Consider the following 24,321-nt stretch of genomic DNA (forward strand, 5'->3'; position numbering starts at 1 on the left):
TCCGAAATTAATAATTTCCAACTGAATGTAGTATTTTTTTCAAAGCATAGAAAATTTTCGTCGATAATGCTATACTAATTTCACATATCTGATGAACTGTAGTGATGTTTAATTAATGAAGATTTGTTGATACGTTTATGTTTTCTTTCATTCCATTATCTCTTTCCAATAACAGATTATAAATATGCAATGTGCATTTCACTGAACAATCTTCATTTACTGAACAATGATGTGTTCTTTCAAATTAGATACATAACTTAATAAAACTGTAGGTGTCAACCGCAATGGTTGCAAGTAATCTGATAAGTAATACAATTCATATAAAAAAACAAAAACAAAACAAAAATTATTCTACAAATAACAAGTTCATATATTGTACTTGCTAATCTACCAAGCCTCTAAAATTAGATGCATATTTAAATATGGATGCTACTGATTTTTTCCGCTTCTGATGATCAATGTTGGTTAAACAAATATTCACATCAATAAATCTGAGAACAGAGACCTTATTTAAATAACCTTTTGTTTCTTTGGCTGATGAATTAATTCACCAAAGAAGCTTACAAGAAAGGTTGTACTTGAGAGTATGAATATGAAGATTTGTAACGTATCAAAAATGCTATGCCTGACCGGGATTCGTGCCCGGGACCTCCGAATGAAAGACTGACGCTGCTACTCCGGCACAGAGATCGACGGAGTGATTTTATTTAGGAATAATTAAAAAATCACTTCGATACACAGCCTACTACGGTTTCTCAATCTAAAACTCTTACTATAAGTATATTGTTTTTCTTTATTCTCAGCCAGATTTTGGCAAATAAAGCAACCTGTTGAAAATAAAGCAATCTACAGTATTGTATAAAGTTAATATAAAGAAAAGAGTGTTGGGATTACTTTGGTAAAGACCTTTAGTACATTTTCATTCGTGTTTTTATACGTTTTTTAAAGAATTAAAAAAAAAATGAAACCTCCTGATTTCAGAATCGTGAAATATACCCAGGTATAATTTTCTGGATCAAAATCATAATTTTGTAAGACGTTTTATTTTGGATTGTAAATATTGTATTTAAATACTATTTCTTTAAAGGGGCCAATAAATATAACACAAAGCTAAGTTCTTTTTATGGAATGTAACGTAAAAAATAACAAAAGTCATTATCATTTGCAATAAAAATGTAAAATAAAATTTGAGGGGGGTAGAAAATACCACATTAAAATAGACATTATTTTTATTTTACAATATAAAATTGCATGATATCAATCATAAACCTTACATTTTGAGCTTAGAATCTTATTATCTATTGTCAAATTCATACATTATTTTATGATTATATATCATGATAAACAATGATGTGTATCCACGAGTAGATATTATCAGCCATGACGCAAAAGTAAATTTACTATAAAGTAATTTTATTTTCATTTACTTTATCGTTCTATAATAGAGGAAGTTTCTACTAAATCCATATCCCCTAAACGATTTACTTCAAATTGTTAGTTATTATTTTTTGTAACTATTATTGGTAGTACCGCATTGAAGTACTCAACATAATGATCACAGTAGCTGCCAAAAGTGTATTTACAAATTACTGGTGGAAATCAGATCGCTTCCACAAAGTATTCCACAAATCGATATGGTAATGTAGCATGGTTTTTTTCTGTTCGACAGACAACATTTTTACTTCCTGTTCAATGAAAAGATGTAACACGCAAAATTGCAGTTCCATATAGTAATGGTTTTCAAGGTAATTATATTTTAATATTTTATGAGTTCTTCGTAAACGTAACTTGTATTACGTGTCTGTATCACTCATTCATTTATATAATTCATACCGACTTCATATTATAATAGTATGTATATTTTTATTCAACATAGCTTCTGAGTATGGTTAAAAATTATTTTTGTTCTATAAATTTATTAAAAAAATTTTCAAGTATTCTAGTAACGTTTATTAATAAAATTAACCATAATTACAAACGTTTATAGATAATAACCTAGTCTATTAATTACAAAAGAGTGAATAGTTATTTCAAAACTAAATTATAATTGGTCTTGTGTCATTTAATAAATGTTTGATTTATAGATTATAAAACATTTTTAAGTTACTAAAATATATTTTTAACCATATGAAGCAATTTTAAGAATGTACTAAATATTGTGATATCCCCTGAACACTTATATACTACACGTATTACAAAAAAAAAAAAAATAGAAAAAAAAATTAATACTTCAACATCACTGTAAATAAGCTGAAGTCTTCAAAAAATAAATTATAGCTATTCTATTTGGTTACAGAAAGAAAAATCTTTAAGAACCATTTAAAAAATATGAAAATCCATAACCAGTAATGTTGACTATTAAACTGTGATTATCAGTAAATATTAAAAATATGTATGAATATAAAAACGAAACAAAAAAGTTAGTAACTAAAATTGCAAAAATGAAAGTATCAGAAAAATGAAAAGTAGAAAATTTATTTTTAAAAATTAACTTCCGTTTTATAATTTCCGTAGCCAATTTGTATCAGTTTTTTACGTATTTTATATCTTATTTTTAATTTTATTTTAAAAAAAGATACAGGAAAAAGATTTTAGAGGTACTCCAAAAGTATTTTTTTTTATTTAATTGTTACCATTTTCCTTATTTGTTTAGTTATTATTTTTTTTTTTTTTTTATTATAGCAATTATAAAATGACAGCAGTTTTTTTTTAACTGTAGGTTTTTCAGTACTTCTAACTTATATAGTTATTTTTAATATCAACTGGTTATAATTGTTTAACAGTAAAAATGTTCATTTAATTAAACACTTTAATTTTTTCAAATGATTCTTAAACAAGCTGATACGAGTATTTTACTTAAAAAAAAAAAAAAAACAATTTTTAACATGTGAAATATATTTTACCGAAGAAAAACTTTATTTTGAACTCCTTTTATTCATTAAGTCAATAGAAATTTTCTAAATTAAAGGTTTGTCTTTATGTTAATTTCATCCTTTTAGATGTATAGAACTTATTTTATGAAATTTTTATTGATTCTATTTTTCTTAAACTTTTCTTTTACAAATTTAAAAAATTAAAAAGACAATTTGACTGAAAGATAATTATTACTTGTTTATTTTCCCTCATTTTTACTTTCTTGTACGAAGTAAAGGATGTATTGTGATCGCGAAACATTTCGGTTTTCATATGTCAACAGAAATTTTGACTATCTCTGAATCCATTTTGAATAGTTTCGGCGTGACGTCTGCACGTACATATGTGCGTATGTAACTCGCATAACTCAAAAACGATTAGCCATAATATGTTGAAATTTTGGATTAAGCACTATTGTAACATCTAGTTAGTTGTGCACCTCCCTTTTCGATTGCAATTGAAATTAAAATTAAAATTTTAGTTAATGAAATATTTCGATCTTAAAGGGAAGGCATATCGATTCGAATCAGACTTTATCTCCTTTTGCTTTGTTTTTTTAAATCTTTTTTTTTATTTAAATATATTGATTTAATTAAACTATTCCGTTTAGTGAACTCCTGTATACTGGTTACAAAATATTAATTTTGACCTTACGGTGTAGAATAATCAGTTTTTATTATTGTAATATTTGGTAAACAATTTATTTAAAGAGTAATCAAGGGACTTTTACTCTAACCTAAAATTTCACGGAAGATTGTTGAATTAATAATTATATAAATATTTGTTGTTAATAAAAACTAAATTTTAGCAATTGTGTAAATCTCCCCTTTTATTAAAGAATTGGAGGATCGTATCTCACTTTCAAATGAAATAAGTTTAAATGAAGTGCAGCAAAAATGTGTATATGTAATTTAATAGACGTACAAGGAGGCCATGTGGGCTCCACATCAGATTCTTTATTTATTCAATAACAGTTGTTATATTTTCATAGAAATTGCTGTTTTATAGTTTCACAACGATCTTAATTCTGTACTATTCTGTGCCTACTTGCATTACAAATTCCGTGGTCATGCAATGGTCTTTCTACTTTATAATGATGTAATAAATTCAGTAATCATGAAGTATAAATATTTATTTAAGAAATTTTTTCAAAACTACAAAATTTATTATCACAATTCGAATATTGTACGATGTATTACATTTTCTGATAAGAAAGAAATTTAATTCAATTTCCATTACCTTGAACCCGTAAGAATTATACCCATTTTTATTATAAAGAATAAATGGGATTATTTCATTAAGTTCAAGGGTTTTTTCTATTTTTTTCTCGTATCCGGTCGAGCAGCTTCAAACTATACTCTTTTTTTAGCTGCATTATTCGAGGAGATTTATCACCTTTTCGTCAATAGTACTATACTATTTTGCCAGGATTACATATGAGGGAAAGTTTTCAACCGAATGGATGGTTGTCAATCTGTATCTTGTCGCATTCACACAGGTTGCTACCCAACAGCCGTCAGTAGCGGAGGTTGTGCTTTGAGTGGGCTTCGCCGCTTCTTAATTTGTTCAATGTTTTCCATTGCTAGTAGTTGAGATGTTTACCACGAGAAAGCGATCCAGCCTATCTCCGGTGTTTGAGGCTGCGTTCCATATTCGGTATCATTTGATTATAAAATTTATTTTATAACTTAGTCATTTTTTTAATTTTAATCTGCACATAATCAGTTTAACGTTAAAATTTAGTAAAATTAAACCACGCAAATGTTAAATCAACATTAAAAAATACCTAAAAATTATCGTTTAACTTAGTTCCCGGGCTTCAAAAAATGGTTCCAAACCACGAAATTCAATTTTCACAAATCAGTTTTCTATAATTCTCCAGTGCCTTTATGCACGAGTAAAAGAAGAAGATTATTAAACTTTCTAAAACAATAGACCAGGTTGATAACCATAACCTGTATTTTTGATTAAAAACGTATATACCTTAGATAAATACTCCCTGCTTATTAATGACATCTTAAGCAGAAACCTTGTGCTAATTAAAATATTTGTTTAAATCATATTCACATCTTATAATATACTAAAAACAACGTTAGCGCGTCAATATCAGTTTTTTTTCTTTTTACTTTAAGGTATCCAAACTGTTACTCAATGCGGCTAAAAGTGTTCTGAGGGAGCTCCTGCAATAGTAGTTATCTCAAGCCGAATCGAGTAGAACCATGAGTACGTAAGGTAAATGATTAAAGCCAGTAAACAGGTCCTTTGAGAGAAAAACACAATTTGATGAATGTAAAACTTATTTTTTTCTGTTATGGATAAATCTAACTGAATTTGATGGCACTTTCCTTATATCTGGTAATAAAGTTTTCTTTTACCAAAAGAAAAGTCTGGTAATTGTGTTGGTTAACGTCATTTAAGATGAAGTATGGTGATTCGATCTCTACAAAGTCAGAATTTTGAGATGATAATGGTTAAAACATTTCACTATAACATTTTTAACGGATAACTTAAAATAATAGAAAATAATATCGGGACAAAAGTGCATCAAAATCAAAGACAATATCAGTAAGTCGGTAAATTTACGTCATCAGAAAAAAAAACCAGAAAATATAGCTAAAAACTGAAATTATTGAATCTTTTCACATTGAAATCCTTACTTGGAATAAAAAATTTAACGATCTTATGATTAGCCTTCATGATTGCGAGTAGGATTCCAGATCCAATACGCTTGATATCCAATACTCTTAAATCCGATTTTGCCGATTGAAAATGTTATACAGATAACTGTGGGGAAAGCCATGGATTTGTAAAGTATTTTAGATTTTCAACTTTTTTCTATTTTAATTTACCGTAACTAACGAGAACAGTTATTCTACATTATCATAAAAGGTGAGAGAGTTTAGAACAAAAAGCAATAATTTTTCTTGTTTCTCTTATCTCCTAATTACGGTTACACTGTTTTAATGGAGTCGTGGTTGGAGAAAGGTATTATAAGGTATTAGGTGTTCGATAATAAATGTATATATATATATTTAGATGTAATCGATGTAGTACTGTCTCAGGAATGAGTCCTAGTGTTCGGGAGGGGGGTATTGATAGCACGTAATGCAAAGCTCTAGGCGCAGTTAGTACAGTTTAGATTGCTTCAAGATATGAGCTATTCGAGTTAAAATAAACACTGGCCGTAGCCTTCGATTTTATGCGCTGTAGTATGCATTTCTCCAACTGTAAACTTAAATTATTATAAGGAATTCTAGGAAGTTTTGTTATATTGACATTAATATTGTTGTTTCTTCTGATAATCTAATCCTGTATGATTTCAATTCAAATTAACATGATATTTTTTTTTGTAGTCCAACAAAGCTGATTTTTATTTAATTTTATGCCGTATCAATTTAAATCTAAAATTCCGTTTCTTATGAAGATTTTACTTGATTTAGTACTGAGTAATATACCGACAGAAACTAAGCCAATTATTCCTGAAGGCAGTTATTATTATTAGTCTGCTAGCATAGTTGAATTCAAGTTATCAATGAATTCGCATATACAATTGCATCAGTTCATCAATCATAACTTAATTTTTAAAAAGTTCATTTTTATTTTTTTTATTGTAATTTAAGGTATAGGGATCTCAGTAGTTTGTATAATTATACGGATATTGATGAGGCAGTGAATCGCTAACAGATATTATTGTAGCAATTTATGGCTGCCTACCAGAATCTAAGTGGTAATTAAATTCAAATACCATCCTTGATATAATCGAGCAATAATATAAAAACAAAATTAAATAGAAGAATAAGCCTGCTCGAAAGTAACCCGGTATTTCCGGTATTCTTTTCTGCTTGATTGAAAACCGATATTCCTGATATTACTTAAAAATATTTGAGGGACTTGAGTTGCCCTGTTAAGCTTGATATACATTTCCATACAAACAGTTCATGTATGATTTTTAACAGAATATTCATGATAATGTATAAGAACAGTAAAAAAATTCTAAAACTGACCACTATGTCTTCGAGATGAATGAGCTTCCTATGCTATTAAGTTTTTATAGTGTAAGAGATTAATCGGACTAGATAATATCTCCCTCCGAACGTTATTAAATGACGAACGAAATTCTTATTAGATCCACTTCTGTTTCTATTTAATTTATCATTGGAAGTAAAAATATTTCCTCAAAACGTAAAACTTCGATACTAACTCTGAAAAATCAAGAGAAACTACAGACCCATTTCTATTATTAATTTTTATGCAAAAATATTTGAATATATAGTTTAGAAAAAGAGTTTTAACAGTATTAAGTGCATATTTATTCTCTTTTCAACATTGCTTTATACCCGATCCTTCCATTGTGACAAATTTTTCTTCTTTTTAGCAACTCATGAACTGAATAGTAATTCTCGTATTATGTTATTGTTCTTGATTTTAAAAAGAAATTTGATGGATTAAAATTTTCTTTTAAAAGTGTTACAATGTGTTGAATATCTAGACGATATAACTTTCTTCAAAATTTATTTGAAAGGGCGAACCTTGTATGTACCCTTCAAATATGAAATATCTAGACAGATATAGACAGTAGCAGATCGGCAGTATAATAGAGAGCAACTTTGACTCTAATTTTTTTTATATTTATTAATGATTTACTTTCAAGTATTGGTAAATCGAAATAAATATTGTTTGCCGATTCGTGAAAATTTACAGACCGGTCAGGTATTACGAAGATTACAGATTCTTTCAATTGATATTGATAACATAGCTGTATTAAGTTTGGTTACTAAGTTAAATATAAGACAAATTAAGTTAAGTTAGTTGAATATAGGTAAATGTATAGTTTTCATTTATTATTATGATTTATCGTAAATCACAATATAATAATTACAGGTGTCTAATAAATAATAAACAACTTGTAATAGTCTCAGAGATAAAAGACGTCGAAGTACTGCTTGGTCCCTGCCTTACGTGTAAGAAACATACGTATCAAATAACAGCTAGCGGATAAAAATTTTACTTTAAAAATCTATACAGTATAATGATATTATAACAAAATTATAAAATGGATTAGTCAGGAGTATTCTAGAGCACGGGGTAGTCATATAGAGACCTTTTTTTATTTATTTTTTCTTCTCCTCCGGGCCGAATCCTGCAGTTAAGTATTACACAGCCCAGGGGAGTGTCCTTTACTTTAATGGGCCTCCACGTCTCGGGCCGCCGGTGTAATTTCACTTTGCGCCCTCCTCAAACCCCCAGAATAGGATCCACCAGGCTCGGCTATGCCGTCCCTGGGTCACCACTCCGCGAGCCGGGACTCGGTCTTTACGCCAATGCCTCTAAGGGGGACACCCCGAGTGGAACATCCCCGCCGGGTCACGATCTTTTTCTCTCGGGGGGTGCGAGAGTCTCCGTACTTCATCGCTACCGCCCACTCGTGCAAGCACGTGCGAACGGCAGCTCCGCAGAGGCCTGTCCCTCATCCCCGAGCCCCCCGATCCTTCTCCTGAAAAACCCTCGTCACGAACCCTGCAATGGCATCAAAACTCTTGGGGCTCCGCAACATGGTGGCGAAGATGTTCTCCACGCTGAACGGTCCGGTAATCGCCGAGCAAGCTAAACGGTATTCATCCCACTGCGGGCACCAGATCACCACGTGTTCTGGGGTACCCGTCGCCGCAGTAAAGGCAGTAGGAGTCATTTGCCCTGTTTCTACCGCACAGGTAGTTGCGGAAGAGAGACCTTATCAATATAAATATATTCATGACATTAAGATTGTTAAAAATAATTTTTAAGGTACCTGAAAAAATTTAAGTGCACCTGTCCTTTGGAATGCTCAACGGAGTACTTGAGAAATATATTTTCCATTAATTTGTTGCTGATCAGGAGGAAGATCTTCTGCTTGATGATAATTTATACAATTTTTAATAATCGAATCGAATTTCCTGCAGTAATTAATCTAATAAAATTTCAAGTTCCTTGTAACAACAGGTTTCATATTAATTTATTGTACACAATTTATACTAATTTAATTGTAATTTATTGTTTAAGATGTTCCAAGATCAACAACGGTGAATTTTAATAATAATTTATTTTTTATACGTCCGTTTTATATGTTTAATGAAATAAATTAGGACTTAACACCCATTTGATAAACACTAGTAGTTACAAAATTTTAAATGATTGTTAAAGTGTGATCATAAGACATATTATGGTGGCTCAAGTTGTCTCATTTTCATTTTTATTTTATTTTTTTTAATAACGTTAGCCTAAGAATTTAACGTAATTGTTTTATAAATGTGACTGCTTTATACAATATTAAAGTTATAATAGTTGGGATATTAAAAATACCCAAGAAATAAGATCAAATTGTGTAATAATTAATTTGACCTGTTTGAATACACAACATTTAAAAAATATTACATTTTCTCCTATGTTTTACAAATCTAACAAGGTTCATTACTCTCTCTGATTTTTTTTAAAATATATTGTTTATTATTGATCAAAACTAATATGACTATTACCGGAGAATCCTACAATTAGAAATCATATTTTTCCCAGTTATGAAAATTAATTACAATTTAGAATTTTTCGTAGAAGGAATTTCTTTTGGATTTTTATGTTGTGTAATATTTTGTCCTTATTCTGTTTAGGATTATTTGTTTATTTTCTCTACCGACTACAGGCCACCATCAAATTACAGTGATTTCTAACGGTTAAATTTTGTGTAGTGTAAGAAATATCAAATTTACCGCGATTTGTAATTAAAACCTTCCAAATCGATGGCAGAGACGCTAGCTAGCTGTTGATACTACGTGCGTAGGAAGAGATATCATTATTCAAATTTATTTTGTTTAATCCATTTCTTTATTTTTATTTATTTTGTTTAACAATAAATAAATATATATATATATATATATATATATATATATTTAAACAATAAATTGTTTATTTAAAAAAAATTAAAGTTGAATAATAAAATCCAACACTATTCTTTTATTATCATTCTTGGTTTTACCCATTGTTTTCTGAAAATACGAGTAATATTAATTACTTAAAAAAAAAGTAAATTTCTTATAATTTCGCCCGTTATTCTTTTAATTATCTACCATATATTAATCATTAAAACATTATGTATAAACTCAATTATTGATTTTTGTATTATTGTTTCATTAAAGAGATATAGCGTATTCCGTTCACTTATGTATAACTAAAACCACAAGTCATTGAACTTAGTTCATAAAATTTTCATGTAATTCCTTTATTGTCTTTCTTCACTGTGGAAAAAGCTATTTTCTTTTTCACAGGTTAAGATAATAATGGAAGTATTGATTTATGTCAGTTTATAAATTCTACATCAAAACAAGAATTGTTTATTAAAGCGATACCGAATAACAACTTGAAATATTCCTGTATCATAAAACCTGTTTAAATTTATCTGTTTGTATAACAATGTTTGTACTTTCAGTAAATATTATTTATACTTAAAATGGGCAATATTTCTTGCAAACTGATCGTTGGAATATGTTTGTTTGAGGATTAATAATTAATTTTTTTTTTTCAAAGGGAAGTTATATTATTTTAGTTATTATTTTAACGCGACAATAATAAAAAAGCTTCGAATGGTTTTGGTAAAAATAATAAAAACTTAGAGTAGTGTTGAACTTTTCAGTCATTTGCTTTGATCTTAAACTGAATTGTTCATCATAAAGGTGTGAATTATTTTTATTCTTACTACCTTATCTTTTTTTCTTTCTTATCAACTAATACAAAAAATTAATTTAAAAAATTCTTTAAATTAATTTAAAAAACTCACAATAAAATTGTCTTCCGTTACATTATTTTGTAAAATTATTTTTTCATTCGGTACTGTCACTCAGTGCATACCCGCGTATGAGAAATATACCAATACAAAGTCAAAATAACTTCAAATTGAGGGTTAAATTGACTGTTTTCGACCTTAGATTGAGCGTAACTGAAGGACTCAACCAATCTTCATCAAATTTTCTCACGCACAACTTCAGATACAGCATATTCAAATTTCAATGAAATTGAGTTTTGGAGACTTTCGAGCCATAGATTTTATGCATATTCCTGTTTTACACACACACACACATATATATATATATATATATATATATATATAAATAACCTTTAATTGAATGGTATTTTCGTCCTCCTTATACCTGAAAACGTAAAGAAAATTGAATTTCACTCCTTCCCGTCCCCAATCAAACCGAAATTAATGCCGTACTTTTGTCCAATATGTGGGTAAAAAAAGCTCTGGACTAATTTGTTAAACCAGTAAACATAAAATCAATCTTGTGGTATCTTAAGGTATTTATTTATTTTTATATATTATAAAATTTAGTTTTAATAACGACCTGAAATAACCTAATTAGGGTATTTTAAAATAATAGCTTAATTTTATAAAATATTTAAAATCGTTATTACCAAGCACTCTAATAAACTTTGAAAATATTGCCAATCTGATAATACCAGTTTAAGAAAAAAAAAAGTAATAAAAAAAGGTCAAGTTGATAATTAGATGTGGGGAAAAGTTAGATAAATTCATAAAAATAGATTTTTTTATGGGATTGATTTAATGATTTTTTGAAATAGTTTTTTTGATGAATTATTTTTGAAAGTAAAAAAAAGACTCCGAAATTAAATTTTCATAACGTCCAAACTCAGTCGATATTAGTATACACCCATTATTTTCCCCTACCTAATGACCCCCTAATTTAATAGAATACATACCCTCCCTCAATGCATTAGCTAAAACAAAATTTATAATTTTAAATTAAAGTCAAATAAAATCCAGTTCATAATCCCTGTATGAATATGCTTGTACATCCTTATAGACATTTACATTTAAATAAATACACACATGCATAAAATACATATATATGTATCAGAAAATTATATTTTATACAAAGTATTAATAATTACGGTTACGGACTCAATAGACTTCAAAATGTTGAGAATACAAAAATTTGGGATCATTTTCGACCGATAAAAATTCATTCTCTCTGTTGTCAGCCATAACATCCATGAGTGTATTATGTACAAAACAATTCAACAAAATGTAAATATTATGTTAATAGATAGTTAATTTCAATTCGTTTTACCTTTCAATTTATGATTTATTCTTATGATGATTAAAAAACAACCTTTTATTTACTCACCTACAAAGTGAATATTTCTAATAAAAATAATAAAATTATTAATTGTAAAATAATAGAAAAATTACATAGCTTTTAAGTGTTAAATAATAATAATAATAATAATAATTATTATTATTATTATTATTATTATTATGTAAGCTATGTAATTTTTCTATTATTTTACAATTTTGAGAGCAAAGTTCTGTAATTAAATAACATTGTCATTATTGGATTCCAGTTGCTATGGACTCGAAAACTTAGTTCCAAAACGGAAATTGTAAACATAAATTAAATGGTCAGATAAGAATGAGTTTCAATAAAACTAAAATTAACCTATACACATTATAACTACCACAATTTCTGTATAATTATATTATAAAAGGAATAATTTAATTTTCATTTTTATAGACTTAATTTTCACCCCTATTAATAATAACAGGAGTCTTGGGATTTACCTGAGTTTATTTTACCCTACATGGTGACCATCCCTTTTTGGATCCAAATATGCCAAAATTTCGTGGATTTATGACGAACTGCCTTCTAGAAGATTTGTTTTTTATTTACATTTTACTTAACCTTGAAAAATTCGTATTTGGGACACAAATTACGTTTTAATTTTAAAAAAATGATTTTGTGAGGTTTCAAGTTTTTTCAAAAAAATTCGTGCATGGAAATGCCTTCTTATTACTAAATTACGTCAATACAAACAACACGCGAAAAATTTAATAAGATATTGGATATTGTTAAGAAAAATAGTAGGAAAAACTTAATAAAATATGTATTACTGTATAATTTCGGATGGCGAGATTCTCTGGATCGGATTTGCCTACAAGAGCCGCAAAAATAATAAATGTTTTTTAAATAATTTTCAGATATTTAAAAATTTCTAAATATGTGTTGCTGTGTTGCCAAAGTTGCTTTTAAAATATATTTTACGAAGAGCTTAACAATTCGTTCATTAAAAATATATATGAGTATAAATGAATACGTTAATTTTGTGAAAATGAAGTTACAAGAGAATTTCATTGCAAGAGAATTTCAAAATCCAATTTTTAGGGGGATTTTGAACTTTTTCTTAACTGCAGTAATCAGCCCTCATCACTGAGAGCTTTTCAACGATATATCATTAGTGGTACTTATTTTCATTGGTTCCAGAGTTATAGCGAAATAAAATTTTAATTAATCAAATATTTATAAGGTACAAGGGGAAGGCACTCGATTCGAATTCGACTTCATTTTTTTTTTGTTTTTAACTAATTTTTTTCACTTTTTTATTTATTTAAATATATCGATTTATTAATAATTATTAAACTCTGATTGTAAAAAATGCGTATATGTAATTTAATAGGCGTACAAGGAAGTCATGTGGTGTCCACATCATATTTTTATAAATACTTTAATTACAAAATATATTAATGGATAATTTTTTTAGCTCCTCTTTTTAACAACATATTCATGCTACATGAGGAATTTCAATCAATTTTGATTTTAAATTCGGAAAAATTATTGTATTTCAACCGGTACTTTGGTTTTCTGTTCAAATCTTCACCTGCTCAGTGTCACTTGTAAGACTGGGCTAGTCTTTAATGACTAGTTTGATGAACTTCTTTAATGAAAATTGATTCAGCTGTTCTAAAATCATAGGTGCTTCTGGTAGTATTACGAGTAAATACAACATCATATATATATATATATTATATTGTAAAAAGGCCAGTATAATGGTCTTGATTAAAGGATCCCTATCGATTAAGAAGAAAGCAGTAAAAAATAACAATGAAAGGAATTCAGAAAGGATCCTTTTTTCTAACGCTAACAGGTCCGTTTAACAATGTTGTTTTTATAATAGTGCCCATGCCACGCCTCCAACAGATGTTGTTAAATGAAAAGCGTTACCGGACCAGGAGGAATTTTTGGGAAAATGTAAGGGCACGGACGATAGTTCTCACGCTTCAACAGTTAAGGAAATTGGATCTAGTTAAGCAGGTCATAACCCACCGGGTTGGTCTACTGGTGAATGCATCTTCCCAAATCAGCTGATTTGGAAGTTGAAAGTTCCAGCGTTCAAATCCTAGTAAAGTCAGTTATTTTTACTCGGATTTAAATACTAAATCGTGGATACCGGTGTTCTTTGGTGGTTGGGTTTTACACTTCATTTACATTCATACATATCATCCTCATTCATCCTCTGAAGTAATACCTGACGGTAATTCCCTTAGGTTGAACAGAAAAAAAAAGGTTATGTTGATATCGTGTCAGATGGGACGCTAACTGAGTAGTAGTCATTAATATTGAATATGATTTGTTTGGTTTTTGAAACTGCTTGATCTCAGCTCACACCGTACTTACGTAAACGGTACACATCGTATCTGAACGGTAATTACCGGAGGCTAAACAGGAAAAAGAAAGAAAAGTTCAGCAGATTATAGGATACTAGTATAAATACTCCAGAACCAGTAAGTTAAGTTCACTAAGAACCGAGTATGAAGCGTGATGAAGTGTGTAGTGATGCAGGGTGTTCAACGCGATTTAAGTGACGTCTCAAGCATTCCAGTGCGGACAGTAGGTGAATGCAGGAAGTTGTTCAGTAAATTACTGATAGACAATTAGTGAAAGGCATACAGTATTAAATTCATTCATAAATTGTTAGGATACGTCTATGTTAAATAGGAAAGATATTTGCAGTGAATGAACTTTAGATTTGTCTTACCTGGTAGTTAATACAAGACTGGAACAAAAGTGTTCAAAAAAGTGTTAAGATTAGCGGTCATTATCATGTCTTTACATTTATCATGATTTTACTTCCTTGAAAAGGAAGTATTGTGATCGATAAAAATTTCAGTTTTCAGATTTCAACTAAAATATCCATTTTGGCCATCCCTGAATTCATTTTGATTAATTTCGGTGTGACGTCTTATTCTTGATTAGTATCTCGCATAATTCAAAAACGATTAGCCATAGGATGTTGAAATTTTGGATTTAGGACAGTTCTAACATCTAGTTGTGCACATCCCCTTTTCATTTCAATCGACGCGACCAAAAAAGCTCAAAATACAAAAATTTTTGGATTTTGGACTTTTTCTTAACTGCAGTAATAAGCCCTCATTGGGAGCTTTCCAATGAGATATCATAAGTGGTACTTATGATACTTTTCATTTGTTCCAGAGTTATAGCCCAATAAAATTTTAATTAATGAAATATTTGGATCTTACAAGGAGAAGGCTCATCGGTTCCAATGCGACTTCATCTCTTTTTTCTTTATCTTTTTTTTAATTTAAATATTGATCGATTAATAATTATTAATCCCTGATTGTAAAAAAAAAAATATAATAAATAATAATTCAATAATAACAAGAAAAAAATAAGAAAAAATATCAGAAGTTATTAATGAAATAAAATTTTATGTAATTTTCATTTTAAAAAAATGTGTATATATAATTTAATAGGTGTACAAGGAAGTCGTGTAATGTCCGTAATAGATTTTTAACTGATTTTTTTTTTTTTATTATTTAACTCCCCCTAAATAAATGCTGTCTTTACTTGAAATTCTATTTTGTATGTAATTTATTGATTATTATTATTATTATCGAAATTTTATTATTATTGTTAGTTGTTTATTATTGTTATTGTCATTATTATTATTTTTGATTCGTTTATTTTTTAATTGTTTGTCAGTATCCTGATCGACCCGCGAATACGCAACAATATACATAGCATTACGAAGTGCATTAGTGCTGTATACAATTCGAGTAGTAATCATAACACTCATTACATTTTGTAGTCCTGTATATTTATATCATTGTGTAATATTTTCATTAGATATTATATTCTATAATATATTATTTACAATATACGTTTGATATATTTAATACATTATACTTTTGTACTTTTCCAAAGTAATACTATGTTGTTTTACAACGTATGTGTGTTTTTTTTTTTGTTTTTTTTTTTCATTATTAATTGTGAAGATATCTTTTAATGTTTATTATTTAAATAATTACTTATAACTTTTTTACTTTCATAATTTTTTTTTTTAATGAATACATTAACAATGAAACAACATACCAGTTTGTAATAAATGTTATGCATTATCAGTTAAAGGTAATGTGATACGAGAAAGACAACACTGTAAAAGTAAAACCATTCTCGATAAAAAGAAATTTCTCATGCCACTCTTATAAAGAAAATGAGGAGTAAATGATTACTTGTTTGTTATTTTCTTCACTGAACCAGATCATTCTTGTATATCAGTATATCAAACCCTTTGAAATGCAAGTAATATTTAACATAAAAGAAATACCTACTATTCACCTCAGGAACTGGCAATATAATAAATATGTTTAGTCTCAGAAAAAGCAATTTTGATCGTTGTCACATTTATTTAAGTGCTTTACGGGTACCATGACCGTGAAGCATTGAGATATAACGTGAAACAAAAAATGAATGTACTCCTTTCTGGGCTATTTATATAAATATATATATATATATATGAAAAAAAAAACAAAATTTTTGTCAAACAAAAGAATGTTAATTCAATCTTTAATAATGAATCAGAGAGATAATGTTGAGTTCAATTTATAAAATTGTAACATGACTTAAGTACAGCTAGGTAAATTTCTTCCTTTTTAAACTTAAAAAAAAACTTCAATTAATTCGAAAAAATTTGAATGAAAAGAAACATATTAATCGAGTTTTAAATAAACTACAATTAGTCTGTGAAAGAAAAAGATAATTTTTATGATAGAAAAATATCTGATGTAGACACTACACGACTTCCTTCTAAGCCTATTAAATTACATATACATATTTTTTTTAAATGAAAAGTACATAAAATTTTATTTCATTAATAACTTCTAATATTTTTACACTTTTTTTTTTATTGTTATTGAATTATTATTTATCGTAATTTTCTTTTACAATCAGAGATTAATAATTATAAATAAATCAATATATTTAAATTAAAATAAAAAAAGTTAAAAAAAGGAGATGAAGTCCGATTTAAATCGATGTGCCTTCCCCTTGTAAGATCCATATATTTCATTAATTAAAATTTTATTTGGCTATAACTCTCGAAACCAATGAAAATAAGTACCAGTTATGATATATCGTTGAAAAGCTCTCAATGAGGGCTTATTACTGCAATTAAGAAAAAGTCCAAAATCCAAAATTGTTTTGGATTTTGGGCTTTTTTGGACACTTTTGGTCCTGTCGATTGCAATGAAAAGGGGAGGTGCACAACTAGATGTTAGAACAGTCCTACATCCAAAATTCCAACATCCTATACCCAATCGTTTTTGAGTTATGCGAGTTACGTCACGCCGAAACTAGTCAAAGTGGATTCAGGAATGGTCAAAATGGATATTTCCATTGAAATTTGAAAACCAAAATTTTTGGCGATCACAATATCTCCTTTACTTCGTACAAGAAATAATAACGTAGAAAAATATGATAACATAAAATATGAGTATTTCATGTTTACAGTAAAGCGATTAGAAGAAAAAGTTAAGTTATTCAGAATAAATGTAAAAAATGATTTTGTAGTTAAGAAGTTCATAAATAAACCTTTAAAATAATAGTTTGAAAATAGATTATAAAAAGATTTTTAGATTGTATAATTTTTTTTAAAAAGCATTAGAAAAATTTATGATAAAAATATACGGACATTAATAATTATATATTTAATCAGTAAGTAAGAAAGCGTGCATGATTACAACAATATCTCTTATTAAATGGATTAAGTGCAGAAAATTTTAAAAATATTTACAACTTTTTTATAAAATGTTTCTTTTACAGTATTATATATTATATAAATACTTTAAATGTATTAAAAAACAGATGTGCGTAAAATCAATAAATATATAGGTTATGTATACGCACTATGAGTTGGTACCTGGTCCAGATGTAAATCAGTTACAATTGATTGCTGAACTGTGGTGCACAGTGCCAGGTGGAACCAGCGTAATGTGAGCTAGTAACTGCATTTAACTCCATCCACAACGGTACGTCATTCTACCTATGCCTTTACATCACCCAACCCAATGTCAATAGAGGACTTTACGGATAATTTCATTATACAATACTAACAAAGATAACAATTTCAATGTACATGGCAGTTGTTTTTTTATTATTTTTTTTTTATTTATTGAAAAGATGAGGATAAAAAGATAAAATATTTACATTAATAATTAAAAAAATAATAAATAGTTAATATGAAATAATAATAAGAGTAGAGTATATACATATCTTTTAAATAGTATTGGCTTTAAAGCTGGTATGTTACTAAAATAAAAGTAAAAAATTGAAAAAAATTATTCCTTTTTATTAGTCTTTACGCTACTAAGGTCAGATCAAAACCGCTATAAAAGTTTATACCTTAAAAAATAAAATAACCAACTGTTTTAAGCAGATGTCTTAACTAGAATTTAGAATTACAAGAATAGTTACAGTTCTTATTTAAGTATTTTTAGATTCATTACACCATTATTTAAGTAGTCTGTTTACTAGAATTAGAAACCGTTTCAGTGTTAAAATTTCAGATGTATAGCATTGAAGTATTTTTTGTGATTTTTTTTTTTTAATTTCCTGTAATTTACGTTTAAATACAAAAGTAAAAATGACCTTATTATTTTATCAATAAATACGAGTAAATTAATTAAAATCTTTAAAAAAATTATTTGTTTTAAGTTTAAAAAAATATTTGTTTTTTTGGTGAATTTATTTATTTTTATTAATTTTAAAAGATTCCTTAAATTTCTTCGAATAGTTCAGATTCATTTTATTGAATTCATGAATTCCATTTTTCTATATCTAACACTGTTTTTCAATTTAATCAATCATATATATTCTTCTGGTTGGAATGGGGAATCAATATTACTTTTAAATTATTTTATTGATGGATGAATTTGTGTGTATCTTTTTGTTATCTACTTAAGTACATACTCATTAAGTGTTTACAGAAACGAAGTGGTACACAAACTTAAAACTGTTTACAAATAGAAATAACTGACTTGCTTCAACAATCTAGAAGAATTTAATCAAGTTTATATATTAAACGCAAGGTATTAAAGTAGATATTTTATTTGACATGCATACGATTACGCTTATTTATTTAATTAAAAAGGACTGTTGTGTTTTTTAATGCAATAACCAATATATATATTTTACATATTCAATTACATTAAAAAAAAATTATACATTCGTATAAATATATGTTGCTAATTAAATTCTAAATCGTTTAAAAATTTGATAGCAATTGTTTACAGATTTTATAGTTGCAGCAACCTTTAAAATTGGAATATTTTTATATTCAAGTATTTATAAAAAACCACTGTACTTTTTGAAAGTGGATAAAGTCTTCTGAATTGTGCTACGGTTAATAAAACAGTTTAACGTGTGATAAACTAAAATCCGCAGAAATTTATATGTACAAGAAATTTTATAAATTTTACAAACATACAATATATATTTTCATATCCTAGCGTTTATCAGAAATTTAAAGCTAATAAACCCGTCGTTATCTTTAACTTTGAAACAAGTTTATCGCAAATAACTTTGTTTTAATTTTGACGTCCCACCATCTGCATGTAATAAAGACAATTCAAAATTTAAATGTTTATTCTATTTGCTCTAAAAAATGTTTGGAAGGAATAATATAGGTACTGGTTTTTAGAAAGGGTGATGGTAGCACAATAATCTATAAAATCGACTATTTAATCATTTCTATGGAGTCAAAAACGCTGTAGCAGTCAAAAAACGACATAGATACTATTTTGGACAACTGTTCATTATGCAAAGCGTTGGCCAGTCGTTTTCTTGTGATAGTTTTGTTCACCACCAGCACTCGTGAAACATTTAATAAAAACTTTATCTAAAAATCATAATTTTGTTTGTAGTTTCTTTAATAATAATTACACATTAAATAGCTCTTTTATAAAAAATAGTCGGTAACTGGAAAACCACTGATCCAAAAATCCAAAACGAGAGCAGTGAGAAAATAATACTACTAGCCATTTATAAGAGTACATTTAAGATTTTTTTTCAATTTCAGAGAGGTTTTTAACTTAATCAGAAAAAGCTTCTTAATCTGCAAATTTTTATGACAAATTTTGAAATAGAAATGAAATTTAACATATAATCGAATAAAAAATAGATATAAAATATAACACTCCAGATTTATTATCATCCTTTTCTTGTTATTTTATTATTATTATTATTATTATTATGCTGTGGTTTTTGCCAGTGAAAATTAGCTTATTGAATTTTTCCATAGAACAGGAAAAAAGGAACAACGTTTCACAGGGTTTAATCAGTTATTCTCTAGTACATTTTGGATATTTTCATTTTTCTTGTTGTTTGTCATTTATCTTAAGAGGCAAAATAACAACCAACAACAGAATTGTTAATCTATCCCAATAGTCAAACCGTTTTTTTGGTCTGATGCAGAGCAGAAAGTGATTCCTTTCTCACTCATTTTAGGCCAAGAGTTGAAATTTATCTCCCCTATCATTTGAACAGATTCGTCAATGACGGCACACTCTGATTTTAATTTACGTTAGATTTAGTTTTTGACAGGGTGGCTTCGTCTAATGTCAAGGTACAAAATGCATAAAAGGTTTTATGGTGAGTAGAAGCGTTTGCCGTGCAATGATCAATGTGCGGGATTATTTCATTTGGAATGCATGGGTATAACGGACGAGTATTATCTTTTTCCTTATACTTAATAAGATGAGCAAATATATTTTTGATGATTGCTCTCGTATATTCAAAGGTGATCGTACACCGATTACTGGTGCTGATAATTCGAGTATCTAGTAGAATTAACGCGAATAGGGTTACTAAATGTAAAAACATGAATGAAATTGAAAAAGTGGACGTAGTTATTAAGTCTAATTTTATGTAACATTTTGGTTCCAAAGTTGTTTGGACTCATCATCAGTTTAAAGGAACAAATTAATCAAATATAAATGAAGATGAATCACTCATGTATAGCATTTAACAAATTTAAGAATGAAAATGTTAATTGAGAGAAAAGCTGGATTCCCTCTGTTTTCAAGACAAGTCTGATCCAGCTCCTGCCAGTAGTAGCTTGTATAGATGCGTCGTAAAAATTGTCAAAGAAAGTTGAAGCTGTAGGTGTGAGAGTAAAGCGAGACAATAAGGTAGTTACTTTATCAAGTTAGAATAAAAGTCCCCTAACGGCTGATGCTTGCAACAACAATGTCGGTAAATGACTGGAAAGTAGTGAAATCAATCTATCAAACCTAGAAAGAAGGCACTATTTGTTACGAAGTTTGAAGATATTACTGAAGCTTCTGATGTGGAAAGGTTATAAAAAGACGTTACTAAAATTCAAGAGATTATTTACACCAAGCTTAAAACTAAAAGAGAAGGATAAAGATCTTTTCATGTATTATAAGAAGATTATGAGAAGGCTGCTGCCCTGGAAGTCTAGCCGAAGAAAGTTTTGGTTTAACTATGTTATGGATCATTTGAGGAAGACTATATATATAAATTGCCTATTAATCAGGAGATCAGTGAAATAATGTCAGTGGGGTTGTACTGAACTTAATATTTTATACGAAAATGATGGGGTCTTTGCAATAAATTTGTTGAAGTTTTTGCGTCGGCGACTGCAGTACAACATGAGATTATAGTTATTACAGAGACGTATTTTCTTGACACCACTTTACAGATTACTTTTCTAACAGTTGGGTAATATTTAGGGGTTGACAGGTACTACATAAAAATGGATAAACCTTGTGAAGGATTGCCCTTATTGCCGTCGATAAAAAAATTCAATCGTTTAAAAGGAATGATTTAAAGCTTACTGCAGAATGTGATAGGGTTGAAATATAAATGAGTGATAGCAATAACCAGGAGGTAAAAAGTAAAAATGGTGCTAACTAAAAAAAGTGAAAGCACCCATTATTCAAAAGTTAGCACCCATTATTTCAGCCCCGACACTGGTCCTGAAGTGCCGACAGAATATTTTCACCGATACAGCAAATTAGACTGGGACCAATTGTCCCAGTCTAGTTGATTGTGATGCTGGGCGACTTTAACTTGCCTGGGGTTAGATGGAACGATCTCTCCCTCAAATCTGGAATTCATTATTACCCAAGGAAGAAGAGTGAGGTCCTTTCTTAGTTTATGAATAATACAAGACTCGATCAATGTAATTTCTGTCTGCCGGATGGTCACACTTCGATCTTGGACTTTATTCTATCTAATGTTGATGTGAGTGCGAACATAAAGGTTAATCATTTTGTTTATCCTGATTTCCTACATGATGCAATTACAGTGAATGTTTAGATAGAGAAAGTGGTACATTAAATATATGATATATTTAATGTACCACTTTCTACTACACAAGAGATAACCACCTCAGCATATATAATGCTATAACATTAACAGATTAGACAGATTGGAGTGCAGTTTATTCTCCTCGATTACTTGTGTCTCTGCCTTTTCTTTTAGTAAAGCCCTATCGCCTAAAATTAATGATTTCGTTCCTGTGAGGCTAAACAAGAAAAAAAAGGTCTGTCTACGATTTTGGGGATCATAAACAGAGATTTAGTTAACTGAATTGATCACAATCTGTTTACTGATACAGCAGGCATTTCTCGTATTAATAAGAAAAAAGTATTAGGGTGTATTGCGAGTTAAGAGTGTGGTCTACTTCAACTTTAGGAAGAATTTTGACATTATTTTATCGTGTTGTATAAGTTAAAAGCTTATGGTGTTAGAGGTTCTGTGCTGAGATGAATCCATTCATATTTGCCTGATTGAATTTTTCAAGTGAAAGTATCTGATGAAATATTTAGCGAATATGTTGCAATATTCTGTAGAGTCAATATTGGATCCATTTTTTCTATTATTTTATAATGATTTTGGAAATGGCATAAAATCAGAGCTTAGTAGATTCGCTGACGATGAAATATTTATGGAAGTGTGAACTCGTATAGTGATTATTTGGCCTTTCAAACGGATATTAAGAAGATTCATAAATAGTCGGTTGATTAAGCAATGCCTCTGAATCTTGATAAAACAATTATCCTTTACTAGAAAGACGTTGTAAAAAAACAGCTTGGTTATCAAAGCTGTGGATAGCTTTTAAGCTAAAATAGCTATCCAAGAAATACGTCGAACTGAAAAAATTTGTGATAGGTATTACCAACGATTCTAAGCACTTGTTTACGCAACATGTAGACAAAATAACATGTAAATCTCCAAGGAATTTTTGCCTTTGTTTATAGGTAAGTCGTTACTTTCGGCAAGTGATCACCATAAGTCATCTTTATCAAACCACTGACAGGCTGGAATGTTGTTCAGTGATTTTGAACTATAATAGATTTTGAACGTTTACTAACCTGAATATTGAAGCTATGTAAACGAAATTCCTCTGGGATTTACGGCAACGAAAGCTGAGTACGTACCTACTTTCATATGTGGCGGAATGCCGCAAACTGGGCATTGCATCTTTGGAATCAAAGAGGAAAATGTAAGATGTTATGTGCATTTATAAGGCAATGGATGGACGAATGTTGAAATTTCAGGGTTCCATACATGAATAGCGGGAGGTATAACTTATTTAAATATTCAAACCAAACTTCCTTATCTCTAACCAATAGATTCGTTGAAATCCTTAATCCTTTGGTTAATGATAGCAGAGTGTGTTTCATGAAAATTTAACTATGTTTAAAATGAAAATTAGAAAGTTATTTTTGACGACTGCTGATTTGTGAATTTGTCATAATAACCTTGTTTTTCTGCTTAATTTATTTTATAGATATTAATTTATTTATAGATTAAATTTAATGTATTAATTTAATTTTATAGATTAATTATTTTATTTATTTATTAATAAATAATTTTAAAAATTTATTTTATAGATATTTGATAGTAGGTAACGATTACGTTTGATATAAATTGTTACTATCGAACTTGACATTAGCATTTCATTTATTTTAGGATTCACTTATTAATAGTGATTTTATGATTAGATTTGACGAGGAACATTCTGTACTTTTTCATTTTATATTTAATTTATTCTAGATTCCTTAATCACGTACTGTTTGAGTGACTGCCTGCAATTTTTGTTTTACTGATTTTTCTTAAACACTGAGGAAGTAAGTTAACTTGTTTAATTTTAGTTCCCAGACTAAAATTATTCCCTGTACAATAGTGCAGCACATTACATTTTTTTCATTTACTGTTCTGCTGTACTTCTTACACTTATTTAGGCTTTTCCCGCTTC

At 28.6% G+C, this 24,321-nt stretch overlaps 1 protein-coding gene across 2 annotated transcripts in view; it reads right to left on the bottom strand.

Moving 5' to 3' along the window:
- The window catches only part of LOC142319554 (MKRN2 opposite strand protein), a 55,813-nt gene extending 37,726 nt beyond the window's left edge, over positions 1 to 18,087 (bottom strand). The window contains exon 1 of one of the 2 annotated variants that reach the window (XM_075356948.1): positions 17,956 to 18,087. The gene's annotated coding sequence lies outside the window, so the exon portion shown is untranslated. Of the gene's footprint in view, positions 1 to 17,942 lie in introns of both variants that reach the window. The other variant, XM_075356947.1, reaches the window with a different exon arrangement.
- Between the last annotated feature and the right edge of the window lie 6,234 nt (positions 18,088 to 24,321).

Source organism: Lycorma delicatula, chromosome 2, assembly GCF_047948215.1.
Source record: "Lycorma delicatula isolate Av1 chromosome 2, ASM4794821v1, whole genome shotgun sequence".
In the NCBI taxonomy this organism is placed as follows: Eukaryota; Metazoa; Arthropoda; class Insecta; order Hemiptera; family Fulgoridae; genus Lycorma; species Lycorma delicatula.